The 19,610-nt window shown below is 44.9% G+C and overlaps 1 long non-coding RNA gene across 3 annotated transcripts in view; it reads left to right on the top strand.

Moving 5' to 3' along the window:
- The first annotated feature begins 94 nt into the window (after positions 1-94).
- Positions 95-19,610, top strand: part of LOC116989663 — a 45,388-nt gene continuing 25,872 nt past the window's right edge. For 2 of the 3 annotated variants that reach the window (XR_004416279.1, XR_004416280.1), the window contains exons 1-2: positions 95-190; positions 2,373-2,747. This is a non-coding gene — a long non-coding RNA (uncharacterized LOC116989663). Of the gene's footprint in view, positions 191-2,372; positions 2,748-10,563; positions 10,657-19,610 lie in introns of those variants that run through there. The other variant, XR_004416281.1, reaches the window with a different exon arrangement.

The raw sequence follows: 19,610 nt of genomic DNA, 5'->3' as shown, positions 1-19,610 counted from the left end.
CTGCGTCTTTCCTGACTCCGTGCCAGTTCAGGGATGTTAACCTTATTAGGGCAGAGCGAGATTCATTTTCTATCAATAGATTTCCCGTGTGGATCTGCTGCCTATAACTGTGTCACACGCTCACTCTAAATCGGCACAAGATTTCTCCAACAGACCGAACACTAAATCACAAATACTAATCAAAAGAAAAGTAAGTAAACCAAAAGTTTTCTTAACGTGAAGTTGATATATTTTCTGAAACTGACACAGAAAAGTTACATCAATACACAAGTTTTCGAAAGTGTTTTTTTTTTTTGCATGACTTTAGGCCTGTTTTTAAACTGTGGAGTTTTTGAATTTTTTTTTCAAGATGACTAATTCATATCCATGTCTCAATAAAAAAAGAAAGCTGGAAGAAAGCACAATAATGAAAAGTAATCTGGGGGACAATTGGATCTTTTTAAAATAAAGGTTCATTAAAACAAGGTGTTTGTTACAAATATACTTTGATATTCAGTTTGTATATTCTCTCACTTGTGTCAAACTTCTCAAACTTGATCATGCTTCCAAGTTATAAGAAACAACTTTCCGCAAGAGACTTACAGCTGCAATCCGAGACCTGGTTTCAATTTGTTCCCCGACAACAGTGAAATGTCAATGATAAAGTCCACTGTAGGTTACAAACAGTTCCGACTTTGGCTCTGGCTGATCGTGAAGACCCGCCTATCATCAACGCTGAAAAAGTATTTTTTAAATCCTCAATTAAAATGAGTATTTTAATTGTCGATTCATACCTCCACTCCTCATTGAAACTAAAAATAAAATTGCAAGCTTTGTATCTATTGTGCTCACTATTTGGGATTTCTTGTTTCCTCTGTTCAGTTTAAAGTTTTTGTTTCATGACCCACTCAATCCATCAGATCTATGGTTAAATGGCAATCAATTCCCCACTGCCGCTGCCTTGTCAAGAAGTTACATTTCCAAAATGATTCCACGCTGATCATTTTCCCTTCAGGTTATTTTGACTCTGTTCCTGCGGTCATTTTGCTGACTGCTGAGCTCTTGTTCATCATCATAATGTTAAACATGACATGAAATTTATAACTGGCCCGAATCTAATCAGTGGAATGTTAATGTAAAAACAAAATCGCTGGTCGCATGTATTGTAGAATTTTATAACAAAGGGCCAAGTGCTTGTAGAGGCTTGTTATGGACTACATTACATTGATCATTTGCACAAATATAAATCTACCTCATTGGAGACCCTCTTTTATCAGACTTTACTGGACTTTTTCTTGCACTGAACATTATTTCCTTATTCTATATCTGTACAATGTGGACAGCTTGAATGTAATCATGTATAGTCTTTTCAATAACTGGGTAGCACGCATCAAAAAAGCTTTTTACTGTACCACAGTACATGTGACAATAATAAACAAAACTAAACGAAATCTCTACCAATCCATATATTATTCTCTTCACATGCCTAAACTCACCTTTTGTAATGTCCAAACGTGTTATAATCCAAATGTTGTTGACAAGAAAAGTATTATGAAAAATTACCCCTGTAGCCATTTAACAGATTTGATGCAGAGGTTTTGAGACTGAAAGTGTACTCTGTTCATACTGACCATTAATGCTCTCCTTATTTTAGACTATCTCTATTCTGGTAAGACACAAACAATTGTAAATATCTGACTGCTCATTAGGCTGTTGTATTGATTTTCCAGAGGTTTTCCACTAGTCTTGAACAGCTAATTGACCTTAAAACCAAGATGCCAGCACACCAAGACTCACCATTGAGATGAAGTCTGCCCTGCACCCTGGCTTAGAGAATCCAGCTGCTTCAGCTCTGCACAGGAAACATTATTAGTGGCAACTTCACGAAAATCTAAAAGCAAAATAATTTGCAAATTGTGATTCTACCTCCTGACTGGTCCACTTTCCAAAAACAGAGGAAGGGAATTGTTGGAAAAGTTGGTTTTGTTGGATTGTACAGGAGGTTTGAACAGTCAGGTTCTTTCTCTCTCCTTCTGTGTGTTGCTTTGTTAACCCCCTCCCCTACTAATGGTGTTACAAGCACAAGCATAAGTAACTTCTTACTGCATCCAGATTCACAGGTAAAGGTGACCCCCAGGTGAGTTATCTGCCTCCCTAACACCAGCACAGCCTTATGTAACTCACTCAGAAATCTCCCTGCCAGAGCTAGTGGTGGTAAATAGAGCATTGTCAATATTAACAGTTGCTACTGAGCTCGTATGGATTGTTTTAAAACAACTTTAATTTGTGTTAAACCCCAGGGCAGCTAAAAGGTCCTGCTGAATGAAAATGATTCATTTACTGCTCATTTGCATCACTTCACCTGCATAAATGAACGTGTCTTTATTACACAGGAATAAAGTAGGAAGGGGCAGAAACTGGAGATAAAAGAGAATTCACAAGTTACAGGGAACTAAAGTGTATTATTAAAAAGTCCCGCAAGTACAAACATGAATCTCTTTTGGCGCCATAACAGCTTTGACCTCAGTCCCCAGTCACAAGGTTTCTAAAGTGCTGGGACTCACAAAGAACGCAGGATCTCCATCAGCGACTTAAAGTCACGGCTGTAAGTTGGAGAAAAAGCACCATTTAAAAAAGAATTGGTCTTCAAGGAACAATAGGGCCCTGCACAGCTCTAGAGAGGGCACTCAGCAGGCCAAGGAATACAACAGCCCTGCAGGCCAAAATATTGAACAGGAGCCACCACATACAAGATCCCTCGCATTCTGGTAAGTGCTATATTTTATCTAATAGTTGTTTGGCAATAGGAACAGGAAGACTGTGCATTTAAATGACCATTACCAACTCAATATCTACCATTGTTTGGCCGATTAGTCAAGTTTCTTGAGCAGTCAAGAATTACATGGATCCTGCCGTAAGCAGCCCTTGTTGTTTTTGTATTTTTGTGGGTTCATGCAGTAGTATCTATTTCCTCCATTTTCAACCCTTGCTAGGAGATAGCATGTGACATCGCCCACTTTAATATTTGTCCTGTAATAGTCACTGTTATCAGACTGTTGTATGTACTATGGCCACTCCTTGAACTGTGCTATCTTGCTGCCACGGGTGTAAACCGTGTAATGAGCTTGCTAATTTTAATCCACAGTCTAACCTAGAAGCCCTGGGGTCAATTATAGCAACACTGTACAGTGGTGAGTTATTCCTGGAACTACACAGACTTGGTGACTTGACACCAAAGCACCAGGTCCATTTCAATAACTCTGCTACAAGGAACTTGGATGCTGGTTGAAATCGAAGGAGGACACAAAATGCTGGAGCAACTCAGCGGGACAGGCAGCATCTATGGAGAGAAGGAATGGGTGACGTTTCAGGTCGAGACACTTCTTCAGACTGATGTCAGGGGACAATAGACAATAGGTGCAGGAATCGGCCATTCGGCCCTTCGAGCCAGCACCGCCATTCAATGTGATCATGGCTGATCATCCACAATCAGCACCCCATCCCTGCCTTCTCCCCATATTCCTTGACTCCGCTATCTTTAAGAGCCCTATCTAAATCTCTCTTGAAAGCATCCAAAGAATTGGCCTCCACTGTCTTCTGAGCCAGAGAATTCCACGGATTCACAACACTCTGGGTAAAAAAGTTTTTCGTCATCTCCGTTCTGAATGGCCTGTCCCTTATTCTTAAACTGTGGCAACTGGTTCTGGACTCCCTCTACATCGGGAACATGTTTCCTGCCTCTAGCATGTCCAATCCCTTAATAATCTTATATATTTCAATAAGATTCCCTCTCATCCTAAATTTCAGGGACAGAGATAGAATGTAGTCAGAGACAGTAAGGCTGGTGGTAGAACTGGGAAGGGGGAAAGGATGGAGAGAGAGGGAAACCAAGGACTATTTGAAGTTAGAGAAGTCAATGTACATACCACTGGGGGGGTGTAAGTTACCCAAGCAAAATATGAGGTGCTAGTCCTCTAATTTGTGCTGGGCCTCACTCTGATAATGGAGGAGGCCCAGGACAGAAAGGTCAGTGTGGGAATGGGAAGATGAGTTGAATGCTGAGCAACCAGGGGATCAGGTAAATGAAAGCGGACTGAGCAAAGGTGTTCAGCGAAACGATCGCCGAGCCTGCGCTTGGTCGCCGATGTAGAGAAGTTGACACCTGGAACAGAGGATACAGTAGATGAGGTTGGAGGAAATGCAAGTGAACCTCTGCCTTACCTGAAAAGACTGTTGGGGTCCTTGGATGGAGTCGAGGGGAGAAGTAAAGGGACAGGTGTTGCATCTCCTGCGGTTGCAGGGGAAAGTACCTGGGGAGGGGGTGGGAAGGGACAAGTTGGCCAGGGAGTTGCGGAAGGAACGGTCTCTGCGGAAAGCAGAAAATGGTGGAGATGGGAAGATGTGGCCAGTAGTACAGTTATGAGCTGTATGCGACAGTTGATGGGGTGGAAGGTGAGGACAAGGGGGACTCTATCCTTTTTGCAATTGGGGGGAGAGGGAGCAAGAGCAGAGCTGCGAGATATCGAGGAAACCATCATCTATCATGGAAGAGGGGAACCCCCGTTTCCTAAAGAATTAGGACATCTCCGTTGATCTAATATGGAAAACCTCATCCTAGCCGCAGATGCGGCGTAGACGGAGGAATTGGGAAGAGGGGATAGAGTCTTTACAGGAAGCAGGGTGGGAAGAAGTGTAGTCTAGATAACTATGGGAGTCAGTAGGTTTATAATAGATGTCTCCTGTGAAGGAGACGGTGAGATCCAGAAACTGTAGGCATATGTCGGAGATGGTCCAAGTGAATTTGAGTGCAGGATGGAAATTAATTGTGAAGTTGATGAAGTCAGTGAATTCTGCATGGGTGCAGGAGGCAGCACCGATGCATCTGTCAATGTGGCGGAGGTAGAGGTCAGTGATTGTTCGACGTAAACCCTACAAAGAGGCGGGCATAGCTGGGGCCCATGCGAGTGCCCATAGCACCGCCTTGGATTTGGAAGAAGTGGGAGGAGTCAAAGGGTTAGGGTTAGGAGGAGAGTATTAGCAGACAGAAATTGGCTGGTTCTGCGGTCGAGGAAGAAACGGAGGGCTTTAAAACCTTCCTGGTGGGGGATGGAGGTGTAGAGTGACTGGACATCCATAGTAAAGATGAGGTAGTGGGGGCCTGGAAAACGGAAGTCATTGAAGAGACAAAGAGCGTGTGAGGTGTCTTGGACATAGGTAGGGAGGGATTGGACCAGGGGGGATAGGATAGATTCGAGGTATGTGGAAATTAATTTGGTGGGACATGAACAAGCAAAAACAATGGGTCTGCCGGGACTGTTCTGTTTGTGGATTTTGGGGAGAAGATAAAATCGTGCCGTATGAGTAAAAAACTTTTTCACATTGACCGTGCACTGTATGGACGAGGTTCAGGTGTATATTCTGCTCTATGTCAAGTTTGAACTGCAGTTTGAGGAGCATCCTGCCATCCAAGAACTGTCTCCCAACTTCCAGCATTTTCTCACTAGTCTCAATCACAGCTTACAGTCGTATGTCACGGTTCTCAGTTACAGCTCCCAGCTGTGGTTCACTTATCCCAGCAGCAGATTCAATCTGCACTTATATGATACGATAAGAGAACTTTATTTATCCCAGGAGGGACATTGATCTGCCAACAGTCATAAAGCACACGATGCATGAAACATGAAATTAAAGTGACGAGTGGAAAGGATTGGGGGATGTGCAAAGATATGGAGGAGGGGGGGCATCAGTCTACCCCACGGCAGAAGAGGGAGGAGTTATACAACTCGATAGCCACAGGGAAAAAGGATCTCCTGTGGCGTTCTGTGCTACATCATGGTGGAACCAGTCTGTTGCTGTAGGTGCTCCTCAGGTTGACCAGTGTGTCATGGAGGGGGTGAGCTGTATTGTCCAGGATGCTCTGCAGTTTGAGGAGCATCCTGCCATCCAAGAGCCACCTCCCATGAATCCAACTCTGTCCCCAGGACAGAGCCAGCCTTCCTGATGAGTTTGTTGATCCTACTGTTGTCTGCTGCCTTCATCCTGCTGCCCCAGCACACGGCAGTGAAGAAGATGGCACTGGCTACCACCGATTGGGAGAACACCTGCAGCTTCATTACACGTGTGCTCTGTTATTTCAGTAGTAGGTTCAAGGTGTCTGTCATTCCCAACAATTGGTTCTGTGCTATTCTCAATTCTATTAACTCTATCTAGGCTTATCCACAAAAAGACAGACACAAAAGGGGAAATCATGCTTTACTAATCTTCTGGAATTTTGTGAGGATGTAACTAGGAAAATGGACAAGGGAGAGCCAGTGGATGTAGTGTACCTGGACTTTCAGAAAGCATTTGATAAGGTCCCACATAGGAGATTAGTGGGCAAAATTAGGGCACATGGTATTGGGGGTAGAGTGCTGACATGGATAGAGAAGTGGTTGGCAGACAGGAAAGAAAGAGTGGGGATTAACGGGTCCCTTTCAGAATGGCAGGCAGTGACTAGCGGGGTACCGCAAGACTCAGTGCTGGGACCACAGCTATTTACAATATGCATCAATGATTTGGATGAAGGGATTCAAAGTAACATTAGCAAATTTGCAGATGACACAAAGCTGGGTGGCAGTGAACTGTGAGGAGGATGCTATGAGAATGCAGGGTGACTTGGACAGGTTGGGGGAGTGGGCAGATGCATGGCAGATTAAGTTTAATGTGGATAAATGTGAGGTTATCCACTTTGGTATCAAAAACAGGAAGGCAGAATATTATCTGAATGGTGTCAAATTAGGAAAAGGGGAAGTACAATGTGATCTGAGGGTCCTTGTTCATCAGTCTATGAAAGTAAGCATGCAGGTACAGCAGGCAGTGAAGAAAGCGAATTACATGTTGGCCTTTATAACAAGAGGAGTCGAGTGTAGGAGCAAAGAGGTCCTTCTGCAGTTGTACAGAGCCCTAGTGAGACCACACCTGGAGTATTGTGTGCAGTTTTGGTCTCCAAATTTGAGGAAGGACATTCTTGCTATTGAGGGAGTGCAGCGTAGGTTTACAAGGTTAATTCCCGGGATGGCGGGACTGTCATATGCTGAGAGCATGGAGCGGCTGGGCTTGTACACTCTGGAATTTAGAAGGATGAGAGGGAATCTATTGAAACATATAAGATTGTTAAGGGTTTGGACACATTAGAGGCAGGAAATATGTTCCCAATGTTGGGGGAGTCCAGAACCAGGGGCCAGTTTAAGAATAAGGGGTAAGCTATTTAGAACGGAGACGAGGAAACACTTTTTCTCACAGAGAGTTGTGAGTGTGGAATTCTCTGCCTCAGAGGGCGGTGGAGGCAGGTTCTCTGGATACTTTCAAGAGAGAGCTAGATAGGGCTCTTAAAGATAGCGGAGTCAGGGGATATGGGGAGAAGGCAGGAACGAGGTACTGATTGGGGATGATCAGCCATGATCACACTGAATGGTGGTGCTGACTCGAAGGGCCGAATGACCTACACCTGCACCTATTGTCTATTGTCTATAAATGCTGGAGTAACTCAGCGGGACAGGCAGCATCTCTGGAGAGAAGGAATGGGTGACGTTTTGGGTCAAGAACCTTCTTCAGACTTCAGGCTTACCCACATATCCTTAACAATGCAGTCCAGGATCCTGAGGACACTTCCCACATGAATCACACTCCTTTTAGTAGGAGATGAATTAAATGTAAAACAAAGGCTACATTGTGCAATGGTAGGAGAGAAATAGAGGGTTAGTCTAAGGCCAGGCATCACATGGAGCATAGAAATGCTCGTAAAGACCAGCTGAATAACCACTTTATAGATGTGTACGAAGGAACTGCAGATGCTGGTTTAAACTGAAGATAGACACAAAATGCTGGAGTAACTCAGCGGGACAGGCAGCATCGCTGGAGAAAAGGAATAGCTGATTTTTCAGGTCGAGACCCTTCTTCAGATCGTTCTTCAGACAGGTCACCTATTCCTTTTCTCCAGAGATGCTGTCTGAGCCACTTTATAAACTCAATGTGACCTGCATTGGCATATTTGTTGGTATCTGGGTGCCTGAACCTTGAGAGTTCTTCTTTTACCCACGTTAATTAATGTCTAACTGCTGAACTTCATCATGTTGCATCCACATTCTTCCAGCCAAATTGCTCCACCTCACACCCATCTACATTACAGCAGTGATGACTTTGCCAACGCCAGATTTGTGATGAAAGTCACACGGTATCATTTAACAGTGGCTGGGCATCTCCCACTGTTGCCTCATGGAAACTTCAGCTGCATCCCATCATTACCAACAATGGCTTTTGATGCTGCTCGGTTCTTGTTGACAAAGTCTAGATTTGCCACAGGTCCAATTCTAGATTCTAGTTGTGACTAATCAGAAGAACAGGTTCATGATACATAACCATATCCCAACAGTGAATTGAGAGTGTGTCTACCTGTTCCCATTACCCTAACCCTAATGCAGATTACAGATGGCTCATTATTCTCAGTATCAAAGCTTTGAGATGTTGTTTACTGCTACCTGTAACAACATCCCTGATGCACCATTGTTCCACTTATGGACAGTCACAGTTCCTTGTTCCAGACTGGTTCCCGAGTTAAAGTCCTAAATTGTGGGAAGGCGAGCCTTAATTGCCTCAGGCAGGAATTCTCCAAAGTTGATTGGGAGGGGTTGTTTATAGATAGTTGGGCATCGGGTAAGTGTGAGGCATTTGAAGGTGAGATAGAAGCATGTTTCTGTTATGCTGAAAGGCAATATACAGGAATGTTGATTGATGAGAGATACCCAGAGTCTGGTCAGGAAAAAGATAGAAGCATACGTCAGGTATAGGCATCTGAGATCAAGCTAGTGTTTTGACGAGTATCAGTAAAGGAAGGAAAATTGGAATGCAATAAAGGGCCATGAGATATCTCTGTCTGATGTTAAAGGAGAATTCTGAATAAATCCAGAATAAAGGGTAACTAGAGAGAGAGAAGGACCACATAATGGAGAATGATGTGATCTATGTGGACAAGGAAACGGACAAGGTCTTCAATGAAAACATCTCCTCTGTATCTGCAGTGAAGAAGGACTTGGAAGCTAATGAGTTGCGGTGAAGGAAGAATGATGTCCTGAAGCAGGTCAACATTATAAAGGAGGAGGTGTTGCTGGTCTTGCACTGCCTGACCAAATGTATCCTAGGATGTTATGGGTAGTTTCCCACCGTGAGAGCAGATCAGGGCACTAAACTATGTCAGCCTTGGAGTCCTAGCCTGTGTTTACTTCCAAAACCAAACTTGATTTAACTCTGTCTGAACCTGTCTGAAGAAGGGTTTCGGCCCGAAACGTCGCCTATTTCCTTCGCTCCATAGATGCTGCTGCACCCGCTGAGTTTCCCCAGCAATTTTGTGTACCCTTGATTTAACTCTCTATTGTATTCTTATTGTGACCTTTATCTAACTTCATGTCATAAGGTCATAAGGAATAGGAGCAGAATTAGGCCATTCGGCCCATCAAGTTTACTCCGCCATTCAATCATGGCTGATCTATCTCTCCTAACCCCATTCTCCTGCCTTCTCCCCATAACCTCTAACACCTGTACTAATCAGGAATCTATCTATCTCTGCCTTAAAAATATCCATTGACTTGGCCTCCACAGCCTTGTGTGGCAAAGAATTCCACAGATTCACCACTCTCTGACTAAAGAAATCCCTCCTCATCCTCTCCCTAAAGGAACACCCTTTAATTCTGAGGCTGTGACCTCTGGTCTTCGACTCTCCCATTAGTGGAAACATCCTCTCCACGTCCACTCTATCCAAGCCTCTCACTATTCGGTAAGTTTCAATGAGGTTCCCCCTCATCCCAGTATTTTGAGTGTTTTTTACGGTAAGAAATGTTTTAAAATAGTTATCGAGTTTGGGCTCAAGACCTAGGCAGGGATTGCAATCGTGCATCCCATGAAAGACCTGGAATTACTGAGCTACCTCTGGAATCCATGTTGTCAGATTGACCAGATACCAGAGGTTGTTAAAGGCTGACAGGTTTTGCTGTTTCTCTCAAATGCAAACTCCTCACTTCACCCTGATCCATCTCATCATTCTTTATCATTTTAAAGCTGTTTAATAATTTTGTACGTTCAAAATCAAAGGATTGAAATGCGTTGGCCTTTACCCAACAGTTATTTCTAGTTGATGCACAGTCAGGCTGTACAGTACCTCGGGATTAAGTGCACGCAGTGCTATTTTTACTTGTGTATTTAATGCTTCATGTGTCAAGAGTAAATATATTCCCACTTGCATATAATTCACTGACTGGCCAGTAGTGGGCTGCTGTTGAGTCACACTGACATTATAGTGGTCTATGGAACGAGGACCCTCATGCTAAACATCACATCTTCCCATCACTTTCTTATCAATTCTCCTGCGGGAGGTTGGAAAAGGCCAATCAACACAGCCATTCGATTCGCTACCCACTTTACTGATGAGTTATCTGGCAAAAGCTAGCGCCAAACTATTGACTCAGAATTACTAATGGTTAGTTACTAATTGCTAATGGCCTTGGGTACTATTTCTTAAATGCCTAATCTCACCTTTTGTTGTTCTACACTCAGCTGGTCACTTTGTGGGCTGAGTGACCTCCTGCCTAAGAGGGACGGTACATTCATGCAGCGGTAGAGTTGCTGCCTCGCACCGCCAGAGACCCCGGTTCGATCCTGATTACGGGTGCCATCTGTGTGGGGAGTTTGCACGTTCTCACTATGACAGCGTGGTTTTCTTCCGGGTGCTCCGGTTTCCTCACACATTCCAAAGACATGCGGGTTTGTGGGTTAATTGGATTCTGTCAATTGCTCCTAGTGTGTAGGGAGTGGATGTAAAAGTGGGATAACATTGAACTACCGTAAACGGGTGATGAGTGGTCAGTGTGGACTTGGTGGCTCCACGCTGTATCTCTAAACGAAACCAAACCTGGCATAAAGGTGTTGTGTGAAATAGTAGAGTTGCACTGATAGACTCCAACCTTGCCTAGGTACCCAGCCTAAGTCCATGGTGACTAATCAGTGAGGTGGCAGATCCTGTAAACATCACAGATCTCCTTCCTCACTCTAGGTGCCCGAGCCTTCCTCTCCCAGTCTCCAGGGCGAGAATGTGAATTTTAATATGCTGGTTTTGTAGATTCCAGATAACATCATGTAAGTTGTATCACAAAGGGTTCTCAAAATCAAGTGTGGTGATTACTGAATATTACCATTACCTTCTTTACAATTGTGGCCATTAGATCAAGGATAACAGGATCGAACATGCCAATCCCTAGATGTAAGAATCATGGATCTAACAGAGGAGTTCAACATCATGAGGCAATTTAGTGGCGGAGATTGTTTGGAAGGGTTTACACTGGCATCAGTAACTGGTTAGTGTGGACTTGGTTTACTGACAACTGATTAAGAGCTAGGGATGTGAGATATTTATGTTTATTCCAGGAGTTGTAAAAATCTGGTGCAAGATAAACACTGAAATTAAATAGGTTTTGTGGTGAGCTACAGTGCCTTGGGTTCTATTTCTAGGTTAGTTAATCTCAGCTTTTGTTCCCGTTTTACTGTTGTTTATGTTTAGAGATACAGCATGGAAACAGGCCCTTCGGCCCACTGAGTCTGCAGCGACCAGTGGTCACCCATTCACAGTAGTTCTATGTTATTCCAGTTTCCCATCCTACACACTAGGGTCAATTTACAGAAGCCAAATAACCTATAAACCTGCATGTCTTTGGAAAGTGGGAGGAAACCAGAGCACCCGGAGATAATTCAGTGGTCACAGGGAGAACATGCAAACTCTGTGCAGACAGCACAGGTAGTCAGGATTGAATCTGGTCTCTGGCGCTGTAAGGCAGCAACTCTACTGCTGTGTCATTAGCTGGTCGTTTTGTGGGCTGTGTCCCCCATGCATAAGAGACCTTGGAACAGAGGGGTTCTGTGCAGTAGCAGTGTGGTGCTGACAAACTCCAGCCTTGCTACAGAAACCAAGCCTGAATTCATGGTGACTCTGGCCATGTTGACCATCCACTGAAGCCGCAGTGGCTACAGCCAATGCTCTACCACTGAAGGCCCAGTGGCTACAGCCAATGCTCTACCACTGAAGGCCCAGTGGCTACAGCCAATGCTCTACCACTGAAGGCCCAGTGGCTACAGCCAATGCTCTACCACTGAAGGCCCAGTGGCTACAGCCAATGCTCTACCACTGAAGGCCCAGTGGCTACAGCCAATGCTCTACCACTGAAGGCCCAGTGGCTACAGCCAATGCTCTACCACTGAAGGCCCAGTGGCTACAGCCAATGCTCTACCACTGAAGGCCCAGTGGCTACAGCCAATGCTCTACCACTGAAGGCCCAGTGGCTACAGCCAATGCTCTACCACTGAAGGCCCAGTGGCTACAGCCAATGCTCTACCACTGAAGGCCCAGTGGCTACAGCCAATGCTCTACCACTGAAGGCCCAGTGGCTACAGCCAATGCTCTACCACTGAAGGCCCAGTGGCTACAGCCAATGCTCTACCACTGAAGGCCCAGCGGCTACAGCCAATGCTCTACCACTGAAGGCACAGTGGCTACAGCCAATGCTCTACCACTGAAGGCCCAGCGGCTACAGCCAATGCTCTACCATTTGTACAGCAACTTTTCGCCACTCTTGGATTTTCCAAGAAATTCAGAGCCAATTAAACATTTTGAGATACAACCACTTTTCTGAGAAAAAGAATTGCTCATTTCTGCTTTGCCAAAGAAGCCAAAGGTGGCATGGTGGCACAGTGGGTAGAGCTGCTGCCTTACAGTGCCAGATACCTCGGTTCGATCCTGACCACAGGTGCTGTCTGTACGGCGTTTGTACGTTCTCCCCATGACTGTGGGTTTTCTCCGGGTGCTCCAGTTACTCCCACGCTCCAAGGACGTGCTGGTTTGTAGGTTGATTAGTTTCAGTAAAAATGTAAATTCAGTATGTGTAGGATAGTGCATGTGTACAGGGTGGAGGCACAGACTCGATGGGCCGAAGGGCCTGTTTCTACGCTGAATCTCTAAAGTAAAGTAAACAAAGAGCAATGTGATAAAAAACAAACAAATGTTAGCTTTCAGTTGAGGGACAAGCGTTCGCCAAAACACATCAGTCCTTATGCTTCACAACATCTTGCACAATGGATTGTTTCTCAATTACTGGTATTGAGGAATGTATACTGGAAGTTGGCTTCTGCTGGTTGGCTATTGATATCTAGTGGTAAAGGAGAACATGGGGTGGAGGAAGTAAGATGGGTATCTAGTACCAGGATGTTTCATCACATGTCTATTGAACAGGCGATGGAACTTCAAAGAGAATTTAATGTATGAAATAAAACCCACACAAGATAAACTCACTGGGCAAAAATGAGGAAGTGAATGAGTAAATGGTTTGCAACTAATAACAGAAAGCTCTGCTCAACATTCTGCTTCCAAATCCTGCCCCACATAACCGCCAATGGCATCATCACTTTAACACTTTACCTGGTTTGCACGGTTACGCAGCGGTAGAGTTGCTGCCTCACAGCACCAGAGACCAGGGTTCCATCCCGACTACGGGTGCTGTCTGTACGGAGTTTGTACGTCTCCCCATGACCTGCGTGGGTTTTCTCTGGGAGCTCCAGTTTCCTCCCACACTCCAAAGACGTGCATGTTTGTAGGTTAATTGACATGGTATAAATGTAAATTGTCCCCAGTGTGTGAAGGATAGTGTTAATATGCGGGGATCACTGGTCGGCACGGACTCGGTGGGCCGAAGGGCCTGTTTTCGCACTGTATCTCCAAAATAAACTAAACTACACAGACATGCTGCCACATTCTTTTGGTTGTTATCTTGCAAAATAAGTTATGTTAGGATTTTGTGTTGCAAAGCCAGGTCTTCATTCTCCTGACATAGAAATGCTCAATTTCATTGCTGTGATAAAACTCTGCAGATACTTCGGCATCATGTGAGTCTGTGATAAAACTTTAGCAATAGCAGCTTCACACCGATGACAGGATTTGTGATAAAAACAGGTTCAGCATTGGTGCCAGCTTCCAGTGATTACTTATCTCTGCCTCTCTGTTATCAATGTTCCAGCTGTGAACTGGCCTGAGCCTGACCTGCACTTTTAGCACAGCTTCTAGAGTGATAACAGGCCACAGGGTGCTGCTAACTGGAATCATTACAGATAGGCACTCAATAGCTAGCATGGGTATGGTGGGCCAAAGGGCCTCTGATAGTAGATAGGCACAAAATGCTGGAGTAACTCAGCGGGTCAGGCAGCATCTCTGGAGAAAAGGAAAATGTGACGTTTAAAGTCGGGACCCTTCTTCAAGGTTTCAAGGTCAGTTTATTAATAATAATAATAAATTTTATTTATGGGCGCCTTTCAAGAGTCTCAAGGACACCTTACAAAAATTGAGCATGTAGAGGAAAAACATGTAAGGGGAATGAAATAAATAGTAGAGACATGACTAGTACACAAAGTAAAGACAGAATTCAATACAAAACACAGTATGAGGCAATTAATGCACAGATGAAAAGGGACGGGGACGTGGGGCTAAGGATAGGCAGAGGTGAAGAGATGGGTCTTGAGGCGGGACTGGAAGGTGGTGAGGGACACGGAATTGCGGATCAGTTGGGGGAGGGAGTTCCAGAGCCTGGGAGCTGCCCTGGAGAAGGCTCTGTCCCCAAAACTGCGGAGGTTGGACTTGTGGATGGAGAGGAGACCGGCTGATGTGGATCTGAGGGACCGTGAGGGTTGGTAGGGGGAGAGGAGGTCAGTGAGATATGGGGGGGGCCAGATGGTGGAGGGTTTTGTAGGTGAGGACCAGGATTTTGTAGGTGATCCGGTGGGAGATGGGAAGCCAGTGAAGTTTTTTGAGGACTGGAGTGATGTGATGCCAGGATTTGGTGTTTATTGTCACATGTACCAGTTAAGGAACAGTGAAACTTGAGTTCCCATACAGTCATACTAAGTGAAAGCAACAAGCCACACAACCATGTAAAAGTTCACATAAACATCCATCACAGGGGATTCTACATTCCTCACTGTGATGGAAGGCAATAAAGTCCAATCTTCTTCCTCTTGTTCCCCGCAGTCGGGGCAGTCAAAGCCCCCGCAGCCGACAATCGGAGCCCCCGTCAGGGTGATCGAAACTCCCACGTCGGGGTGATCGAAACTCCCACGTCGGGGCAGTTGAAACTCTCCGTGGCATGGAGCTCCCGAATCGGCCTCTTCTTACCAGAGACTGCGGGCTTCAAGATGCTAAAGACTCCAGGAGTCATACAGCATGGAAACAGGTCCTTCAGCCCAACTTGCCCGCATCAACTAACATGTTCCATCTGTACTAGTCTCACCAGCCTCTAATCCTATTACCATTTACACTATCTATTCCTCTCATATTTTGTGCACTTCTATTACTCCTGCGCTCCACAGACGAGCCCTAGCCTGCTCAAACGCTCTCTACAGCTCTGGCCCTCAGGTCCTGGCAACATCCTCGTAATTCTTCTCTGCATTTGACCCATGTAGTTCCAAACGAGGAGGAGAACGCACCAATTGATCCAGACTCTCCTAACTCAAGCCCTCTAGTCCCGGCATCATGCTTGTGAATCTTTTCTGCTCCCTTTCTGTCTTAGTGATATCCTCATAGCTAGATCAGAACTGCACACAATTTACGCAAAAAATGGTTTGGAGGCCAGAGCTTCACGTGTTATGCAATCTTTGTCCTCAGTGTCTCGTCATCTAAATAGTTCCCAGGGTGAAGAGTGCCTTGCAGTGTATTGGATTGCATCCTTCCTGAATTCCAGCCCATCCACCTGTCTCACGAGCCATGACCTCTAGTATCAGCCATCGCAGCCATCAACCAGTCACTGTAACGAGACACCCCTCGTGTAACTCCATCCCGTTGCCCCTGCTTAACTGGCCAAAGCATATCTCTACGTTTCAATTAGTAGAGTAACCAACACCATTTCATAGGGTGGTGTCTATAATTGATGCATATTCTCAATGGATATTTTTTACAGCAGAGCTAGATTCTTGATTAGTACAGGTGTCAGGGGTTATGGGGGGGAAGGCGGAATGGGGTTAAGAGGGAAACATTTGAAAAATAGGTGCAGTAGGCCATTGGGCCCTTCGAGCCAGCACCATTCAACATGATCATGGCTGATCATCCATGGCAGTACCCCATTCCTGCTTTTTCCCCATACCCCTTTATTCCTTTAGCTCCAAGTGCTAAATTTAACTCTCTCTTGAAAACATCCAGTGAATGGCCTTCACTGCCTTCTGTGGCAGAGAATTCCAGATTCACAACTCTCTGGGTGAAAAGGTTTTCGTCTCATCTCAGTCCTAAATGGCCGACCCCTTATTCTTAAACTGTGACCCCCGGTTCTGGACTCCCCCCAACATGGGGAACATTTTTCCTGAGATAGATCAGCCATGAATGAATGGCAGAGTAGTCTTGATGGGCCAAATTCTGCCTCTCCCACCCATGGCCTTAGTTACTGCAAGTGGGACCAGTGCTGATGTGTAACTAGCCGGCTAGTAATATATATATAATATAAACTTTATTTCAGACGCTAGGTCCAGATAAAAGACATTACATAGAATACATTGCATATAAAAACACCATAAAATCATACGTGCGAATATTTGTCACAATCTCAGCTTCCATTATAACTTGCACCTGTCTAAACTAATTAAACCACGTGCCTAGTCTTCCAGTGCTGCTCTAGGATACCTATTCATCACAATCCTGCTGTCTTTATCAATTAACTCACGGTCCCTGTTAATTAGATAAGATCATAACCTTCAAAAATGTGTGCACAGGACTGGACCCTGGCCAGTGGCTGTGAATCAACTTCCCTCACTAGCTTCCATTTACCAAATGCAACCCTTACATAGAAACATAGAAAATAAGTGCAGGAGGAGGCCATTCATTGTGATCATGGCTGATCGTCCCCAATCAATAACCCGTGCCCTGTTGGGTGGGCAGGGACATTAGCAAAAGGCCACAAGGCAGTTGAAGATAAAAAGGAACAATAGCAGGTACACCGTGTGGGGAAAAAAGTAGCTAAACATCCTAGGGCAGTCACGGTGGTACAGTGGTAATTGCTGCCTTACAGCAAACGCAGTGCCGGAGACCCGGGTTCGATCGTGATTACAGGTGCTGTCTGTACGGAGTTTGTACTTTCTCCCTGTGACCTGCGTGGGTTTTCTCAGAGATCTCCGGTTTCCTCCCACATTCCTAAGACGCACAGGTTTGTAGGTTGATTGGCTTGGCAAATGTAAAAGTTGTCCCTAGTGGGTGTAGGATAGTGTTAGTGTGTGGGGATCGCTGGTCAGCACGGACCCGGTGGGCTGAAGGGCCTGTTTCCGTGCTGTATCTCTAAACTAAACATCCATCCACTATCATCAGCTTTCAACATATGGCAGCTCCAAGCATTGTACTCCTGCCCCCTAAATTCATTGTACTTATTTCAATCTATTGCATTTCCCAGAATTGGCTTCTGTACTAAAGAAGGTCATGGTGGATTTTCACAGCTGTATTTCAATTAACAGTGGAGTTGGGAGGGGGGGGGGGGGGGGGGGGGGGGGGGTTAAAGCTTCTTATGGACAAGGTAGGCAGAGCGTTGCAGTTTCTCTTCGAAAAAAATAATAACAATCCCATAAAGGCTTAGGTCAGACAACCTTTCTGGAAAGACGAAGGAATTAACTAACATCTCCATATTTGAGCTGCGAGGAAGATGCTATGAGGCTGCAGGGTGGCTTGGATAGGTTGGGTGAGTAGACAGATACGGTATAATGTGGATAAATACGAGGTTATCCACTTTGGTGGCCAGAACAAAAAGGCAGATTATCTGAATGGTGTCAGATTAGGAAAAGGGGAGGTGCAACAAAACCTAGATGTCCTTGTACATCAGTCACTGAAAGTAAGTATGCAGGTACAGCAAGCAGCAAAGAAACCAAATGGCTTGATGGCCTTCATAGCAAGAGGGTTTTAGTATAGGAGCAAGGAGGTCCTACTGTGATAGAAGCATGGAAAATAGGTGGAGTAGGCCATTCGAGCCTGCACCGCCATTCAATATGATCATGGCTGATCATCCAACTCATTATCATGTACCTGCCTTCTCTCCATACCCCCCCGATCCCTTTAGCCACAAGGGCCACATCTAACTCCCTCTTGAATATAGCCAATGAACTGGCCTCAACTACCTTCTGTGGCAGAGAATTCCAGAGATTCACCACTCTCTGTGTAAAAAATGTTTTCCTCATCTCGGTCCTAAAAGATTTCCCCCTTATACTTAAACTGTGACCCCTTGTTCTGGACTTCCCCAACATCAGAAACAATCTTCCTGCATCTAGCCTATCCAACCCCTTAAGAATTTTGTAAGTTTCTATAAGATCCCCATTCAATCTTCTAAATTCTAGCGAGTACAAACCAAGTCTATCCAGTCTTTCTTCATATGAAAGTCCTGACATCCCAGAATCAGTCTGGTGAACCTTCTCTGTACTCCCTCTATGGCAAGAATGTCTTTTCTCAGATTAGGAGACCAAAACTGTACGCAATACTCCAGGTGTGGTCTCACCAAGACCCTGTCCAACTGCAGTAGAACCTCCCTGCTCCTATACTCAAATCCTTTTGCTATGAATGCTAACATACCATTTGCTTTCTTCACTGCGTGCTGCACCTGCATGCCTACTTTCAATGACTGGTGTACCATGACACCTAGGTCTCGTTGCATCTCCCCTTTTCCTAATCGGCCACCATTCAGATAAAGTCTACTTTCCTGTTTTTGCCACCAATTGTACAGGGCTCTGGTAATTAGCTGTGTCCGTGAGTTAATTGATAAAGGCAGCGGGATTGTGATGAATAGGGTATCCCAGAGCAGCACTTGAAGACTCAGCACATGATTTAACTACTTTAGACAGGTGATAGTTATAATGGAAGTTGAGATTGTGTCAAATATTTGCACATATGATTTACGAGCTGGCTAGTTACACATCAGCCCTCCCCAATACTGCTCCCACTTGCAGTAGCTATAAGGTTATGGGTGAGAGAGGCAGAATTAGGCCATTTGGCCCATCAAGTCTATTCTGTCATTCAATCATGGCTGATCTATCGCAAGAAAAATGTTCCCAATGTTGGGGGGAGTCCAGAACCAGGGGTCACAGTTTAATAATAATGGGTCGGCCATTTAGGACTGAGATGAGGAAAAACCTTTTCACCCAGAGTTGTGAATCTGTGGAATTCTCTGCCACAGAAGGCAGTGGAGGCCAATTCACTGGATGTTTTCGTTAGATTTTGCTCTTAGGACTAACAGAATCAAGGGATATGGGGTAAAAAAAAAGCAGGAATGGGGCACTGATTTTGGATGATCAGCCATGATCATATTGAGTGGCAGTCCTGACACAAAGGGCCTACTCTGCACCTATTTTCTATGAGAGAGTAATGTCCCATGGCTAAGTCACCTGACATGGTCATTTTTTATTTCCCATGAGAATGCCCTACCATCCACCGCTAATTTCCTAAATGTGTATATAGTTCCCACACCTTCTGTTTTCGAATTGTTTCACATGAACTTTGAGTAGCGGGACACAATTAGTGAAGGCCCTTTTTAAAAAGTAGACAGGGGAAGATG

Source organism: Amblyraja radiata, chromosome 29 (genome assembly GCF_010909765.2).
Source record: "Amblyraja radiata isolate CabotCenter1 chromosome 29, sAmbRad1.1.pri, whole genome shotgun sequence".
Taxonomy (NCBI): Eukaryota; Metazoa; Chordata; class Chondrichthyes; order Rajiformes; family Rajidae; genus Amblyraja; species Amblyraja radiata.
The sequence above is the reverse complement of the archived record's forward strand: the minus strand, read 5'-3'. Positions and strand labels throughout refer to the sequence as shown.